General features: G+C 40.1%; 1 protein-coding gene across 1 annotated transcript in view; it reads left to right on the top strand.

Annotated features, from left to right (window-relative positions):
- The first annotated feature begins 313 nt into the window (after window positions 1–313).
- Window positions 314–6,745, top strand: part of GRAP2 (GRB2 related adaptor protein 2) — a 60,446-nt gene continuing 54,014 nt past the window's right edge. Inside the window, exon 1 of the mRNA XM_010983549.3 lies at window positions 314–551. The gene's annotated coding sequence lies outside the window, so the exon portion shown is untranslated. The remainder of the gene's footprint in view (window positions 552–6,745) is intronic.

Here is a 6,745-nt window from a genome sequence, read left to right as displayed (position 1 = left end):
AGTTCCCCTAAGACGTCCTAATGTTTCTCTGGCTGCTTGGATAGCCTCAGAGAAAATGCATTTTCCTTAAGACCGGCAGCAGCTTGCTAATGGACCATCTCTAGGATTAGAAATTTTCTTATGTGAACATCATCATTTGGGGCAAACTTGTTAAAACTGAAACTAAGCATTAAGAAGCAAAAGTGTTTCAGTGAACCTCCTGCATTTTAGTTCAACTCTGGCAGCAAGAAAACAAAACCACATAATCTAAGGCTCACACCCAACTCTCTGAAGCCCCGTATCTGCTAGTTCCTGTGTGGTTTGACTACAGACTGCAGGGCTGACTGGGGGGAGTTTGGAGGAGGGAGTAAGAAGTCAGGGAGGAGGAGGCACTATTAATGGCTCCGTGAGCCTGTGCCCTGTTTTAGTGTGGTACTTGGAAGACAGCACGAGGTGGTTCTGTACTCTGAAATGCAGTAACTTTGATGCTTGGATTCATCTTCCTTCTTGCAAGAGAGGATTCTAATAACTCGGTGTCAAAGCCACAGACTCAACCCCTTCTCTTCTGAAAGGTACGTCATTATACATCAGTCCACATGCTCTAGAGATTTTGGACAGTTTTATAATTTGCAGACTGTTCTCTAGGAGTCAAACCTAATGAAAATGAATCCCATGGGCTCTCTAAATGCCTTACAATTTTTGGTCCATCAACTAAGGTCTCTAAATCTTTTGCCGTAACGTTTGTGATGTTGGGATTCGACTTCTAGCGAATGAACTGGGAGAAAACTTGTTCCTTACCCAGCCCGTTACACAAAAAACTTCACCGATTGGCTTCTGAGTCATCTCAGGGAAAGACTTAAGACCCTGGGATTACAGAGGTGAAATTCCACTTTACCAGTGTCAGTATTTATTCCAAATTGGGGGCGTGGGGCGTGGGAGGTGAAGGGCTGAGCAGTAATGAATGAACACCAGTACTACAAGTCAGGATTTCTCCTGTAGCTTGCATTTCTACTTCTGTTAGTATTTATGTTGCCTTTACAAAGAACACCAATTTGCGTCTCTTTACAAAAAGAAAACTTTATACTGAAATAGGTTTTGAGAGAGTATTGTCTGTGTCTCTGTGTTAACTGTTAACACTGTGTCCTCCCTAAGACTGTCACTGGTTCAGGCATCGAGCCTGAACACGACTCTTTTATGTTCTCTGCCCCACCTGCCCCTGAACCTGGCGATTGAATGCACCCACCAAAGACTGTGCTAATTTGAAAATATGGTGTTTATATACTTGGAATTGGTCCTTGGTAGTAAAGTACATGTAACTTCACCTGCACATTATTAAAAATGTACATCTCCAGATGAATTAAGAGGAGGGAAAATATTTAGGGTCTAAAACTCCAATAGGAAAGATTACATGTGCTCGTGTCCTGTCATCTGAGGGTGGGAAACCTCAAGCTGGGAAACCTTTTGTCCTTTACAGCTGCATTTATCATAGACTGATTAGTTCTTTAATGGGTCGTCTTTTCTTTCCTTTTTTCTTCTTATTTTTGGTTTCAGAAAGCACATTTGGTAAAAGTATACTCTGCTTTAGCAACCCAATATTGTTTATAAAACTTCATTTATAAAATAATTTTAAAGTGATTCTTTACCAAAGGATCTGTTACTAAATAAAGAACACTGTGTAAATGGAGGACCATCTACGTGCGTTTAAATTTCAAGTTTTAAAAATTCTAATTTGTGCCCTCTTGGAGAACTTTTTTTTTTTTTTTTTTTTTGGTTAAAAGGGACAGCCTTACATCATTGAATAAAACTATCTTTTTAGATTGAATTTGGAATGTCTCCCATGTAGTAAACAGTAATCTTATTCTCCCTAAATTGTAGTAGATTTCATCTTTTTAAAATGACTTTCCTGAAGCAGAGGGGAAAGAGGTGATCAATTTGTTCAAAATGAAATGTCTCTATTGCTAATATAATATCTTTTTGAATACCTTCTATACCTTAGGCCCCGATGAAAATCCCTTTTACTATTTTTTTTATTTCAATTGTTCTACGTCTATCTATCTCACAGGGATATTGTAAGAATACAGGAGTTAACTTAGACCTGAAGTGCCTTCAGAGAAAAGCGCTATCAAAATGCAGGGTGATATCGGTATTGTTTCTGTGAATCTTGATCATTTTCTTCCCACCTTTTATAAAAAATATATCTCACTTAGTGCCTGGAGCCGTCTCTTTTAGAACCTTTGCCTTCTGGAAGAGCTGAAAATGAGCCTGGTTCCCACTTGTTTATTGATTCTCAGAGAATAACACCTGCTGGTGTTGGTGACTTGCAGGGCTCATGCCTGAACTTGAGCAGAACTTGCTTCTTTTCTTGGCTCCAGAGAAGTCTCCAGTCGTTCAAAAATGTGGCATCAAGTGTGATTCCATTGGGATTTCTTAAACAAGTAACAGTTGCTGCTGGATGAGTCCTAGGGACAGAGGCTTCATTTTTGTGCCCTCATAAAACAAACTCAAAATTTGGTCAAAAGTCTTTATGACTTGAGTTATTTTGAGTCAAATGATTGCATTGATTGGCCCCCATTTGTCCTTCTCAGACCAGCATATCTCCATCTTTTAAGGAGCATCATAGCCTCATGTGTCCCTCTCTTTTTTATTGTTGTTGTTGCCTCTTTACAATTTTCAGGAAAATATAGCCTTATTTAACAAATGAACATTTGTAAAACTTATTGTGCATTTCCTATGTGTTGGGCCTTGTGTTCGGCACTGAGTTCTCTTCAACAATGTTAATATTAAGTTTCAATAAGTGTCAGCCAATAGGAATTCAGTAAATAATTTTTAAAAAACAGTTTTCTTTTTAAAGATGCATTTACAGGCAAACATTTTAGAGAATTAAAAGAAACCAAGTATGTGAAGATTAAGATATTTAGTGAATTGAAACCTCTATGCTCACCTCCTAGGTTCAGCAGTTGCTAACTTTGGGGCATATTTGTTCCGTCTATATGTATTTCTTTCTAAACTACTTGTAAGTTACAGACAAAATCATACTTCATCCCTACATAATTCAGTGCACATCTAAGAATAAGAACAGCTTCCTACATAACTGCAGTGCCATCATTATACCTAGGAAGATGAACAGTAATTCATTAATAAAATCTACTCTCAAGGCCATATCTAACCTTAACCACTTGTCCCACAAATGTCTTCTGTACCTTAAAAAGCTAGGATCTAATTTTTTTAAGAAAAATACATTTCTGCATTAGGGTTTTATGTCTTTATTCAATGTTGGATTTTTTTTTAAGGTTAGGTGTTATAGAATGTCCCATGTTATAGGATGTCCCACGTTATAGGATGTCCCACGTTCTGGATTTGTTGTTGCCTCATGGTGTCATTTAATTTGTTCCTCTACCTCTACCCCCTGTATTCCCTGTAAACTCCAAGTTAGGACTAAAGCACTGATTGGATTTCAACTGAACGTATTTTACAAGGTGCTCCATATTGCGTCTCAGCAGGGGACACGTCACGCCAGGGTGCTCAGTTTGGTCTTGGCTCAAGGTAGTGATCTCACCCCAGGGATCCCTCTGTTGTGAAGGTACTTCCCCACCCCCCTTTGCAATTAGCAAGTGATCTGACGGGATGGCACTTCGGCATTGTGGTAAAATCCTGTTTCCCAACAGACTTCACCCAGTGGCTTTGGGTGATAATCCTTGCCTGGATCCACCTTTCCATTGGGAATCATGTACATTTTTACCACACTTGGAAGAAGGACTGACATACACATTCATCATTATCAGCAGCAACAGCAGATACTTATTGAGTGTTTAAGTTCAGGTAATAACAACAGCAATGAGGAGGAGGAAGAGGAGGAGGAACATTACTGAGTGCTGCTGTGGAGCCAGATGGTCTGGGGTGGAGGCCAATCCTCCAGTTACTAACCAGGCCAACTGGGACAAGTTACTTAGTCTTTCTGTGCCTTAGTTTCTTACACAATAAGATGAGAGTAATAATGGTACCTATCTCATCATGTAGTTTTGAAGATTAAATAATTTATACAAGTAAAGTTTCTAAAACAGTGTCTGTTATTATTGTTTGCCAAGCACTTTTCAGGTGTGAACTCATTTGCTTCTCATAACGGCACAGTGAAGCAAGGGTTAGTGTCACCCTTATTTTGTAAGTGAGAAAACTGAGGTACGGGAGGGTAAGTAACTGGCACAAGGTCACTTCACTAGTATGTGGTAGAGCCTGGATTTGAACCCAGGCAGTGGGGTTCCAGAGCATTCTCTCTGAAGACTGGTGCACGGAATGAGACCAGACACAAGTGGAACTGAATGAAAATCAGTTACAAGGCCCCACCCCATCTCACCACCACCCCATCTCGCCACCACCCCAGTTTTAAGTTACTTTAAGTTATTGAAAATCTGGCAGCGTAGCTACCAAAATATATTTTAGATTTTGTTTATCAGAATAATAGCACTCTATTAAGCATAGATGCGTATATTTATTGCATTTATATAGCTTAAGGCTCTGGAGAAGGAAGTTCAAACATAGGAGAGAATGCTAGCCCTGAAAAATGCAGCACTCCGAAGGAAGAGGAAGGCAAAAAAACTGAACGGATGATACAAGAGGGGAGTTAAGAGATCTCAGAGCCTTGGGGCAGAAGGTATTTTGACATAGTCAAGGGGGGAAAAATCCCTCTCATTTTTCACGTTACTGTACTGTGTAAGATTTTACCACTAAAACACAAGAGTCTAGCCATTGTCAGATTTATAAAAACCACATTGGATTTCTTTATGGGACGATGGATGAGTCCTGTCAGTAGGTAACTTCCCTGGTTGGTTATCTCGCTCACTCAGATATTCCGTCCATCAGGCCATGGCTTCGGAAACATAACTATACAGAGAAGGCCTCATCGACCAGGTAGAGGTCCCTGTTCCTTCATTAGCATTAAAAAGGGATTCCAGTGCCGTCTGTTCACTCCTTCAATTGCCCCGTTACAGAAAGCTCTCCAGAGTAATTTTCTAAAGAGAACTAAAAATAAAGGGGGGAAAAATCCGACATTAATAATGTTTTTATGCATTTCCAACACAGTCGTTGCTGAATTGATTCTGCCTTTTTATGTTTTTTAATGAAAAGCAGGCTAATTGATCAATTGGTCATGAATAATACTTTTTCATTTGTTTTCCTCCCCACCTCTCAGCCTTCCAGAGCCACGGGCTTAACGTAGCAGCCTGCAAACGGTTTATGATTTGTGTCTATTGTCTAGTGCTTTGTAGGAAAATACTAGAAACAAACTGCGGGGAACTCAGTAGGAACTCAGTGAATAATAAGTAGCTAGTTCTCTTATTCAATGTGATTTTAAAGAAAAATCTTTTTGAATAACTAGGAAATATTACTAGGGAAGAACTAATAGGAAAAAAAAACCTGGTTGACTTACAATTTGACATTTCTATTCATCATTTTGTAAGTCATAGATTTTTAGCACTTTGTGGAGCAAAATGTGACATCAGATTAGCTCCTCTCCCCTAAATAGATTTATATTCTAAAAAAGTGGATTATTGAATTAGTAAGGCTAGCAGGAAGATCTCAACAATACATTAAATCTAAGAAAATTGTTATGTTTTAATGTATTATAGCAACCCTTAAGGTTGATCGTAAGTATGTTGAGATCCAAAGCAGAGCTCTCCCTGGTGGTAGTGAGGTTAGAGGTGGAGGGGAGGGTCAGAGACTCATTTAGGAAGCTGAAGAAAGCTAAAGAAACTCTCTCAAGAGGGAAAAAAATGCCTAGCACTCCTCCTCACACACCTTTACACAGAATTTCCAGAGGTCCATGGATTCCCCTGGACTCCGCCTATATGTCCTTAACAGGAAAAAATGTCCTTTATCTGGAGTTTTTTTTACCCCGAGTCTTTTAAAGCTCTAAAAAGCATTTTCACACATTATCTCATTTGATCTGACCACATAGTTTGCCTCTCATGTTGGTGAGTGGGAGAAGCAAAGCTCAGGAGTTTCAGCGACTTGCTTGAGGTACTTTTGCTAATGTCCGCCAAGACTTAGGACCAAGGCTGTAACATTGTGGCCCAGGGCTACTTCTGCTGCACTGATCTGGGCCCAGCATTTGGGAGACACAGGAGCCCAAGATGAAGGCTCTGGGAATCTGAATTCTGGCTCTACTGGGAACTACCTGCGTGACCTTGAACAAGACTTGGTAACTTCTCTGGGCCTCAGTTTCCTTCTTGGTGAAGTGAGTGGTTAGACCACGTGTTTGCTGAAGCCCCTTCCGTTCTCTGTTGCAAACTACCTAATCCCCCTGGGTCTGAGAGCAGAGGGAAGTGACCTTTTCTGTGACAGATGGCAAGACCTTTCACCCTGCCCTGTAAATCATAAGAGCTGGCATTCAGTTCAGATGGGTTTCTTTGCAATGGCCAAATCCTGTTAAAAACCATAAACATTAATAGTGTTTTTGTGAGCTGCTTGAGTGCGGTTCTGCTGGTTGCCTCATTTTCCTGCAGGGCTGACTGTCTCCCAGCAATTTTGCTCTGACTCTGTGCTCTGCATCAGACAGACATACCACGGTATTTTATGATCCCTCTTGGGTAGTTCAGAATATAATATGGAAATAAAGATAGCTGATGGACTTATTTTGGGCTGATAGAACTTATCCTTCTGAAGTGGTTATTTCTCTTGAAGGACGCAAATCTTCCACCTGATTTTCCATCATTAAGAGTTATTTCCTTTAATGCCCTGAAATGGCTTGGAAATTGGAGAGTCATGAGAGCCC

Source organism: Camelus dromedarius, chromosome 11 (genome assembly GCF_036321535.1).
Source record: "Camelus dromedarius isolate mCamDro1 chromosome 11, mCamDro1.pat, whole genome shotgun sequence".
Lineage (NCBI taxonomy): Eukaryota > Metazoa > Chordata > Mammalia > Artiodactyla > Camelidae > Camelus > Camelus dromedarius.
Note: the sequence above shows the minus strand (reverse complement) of the source record. Positions and strands in the feature narration are given on the sequence as shown.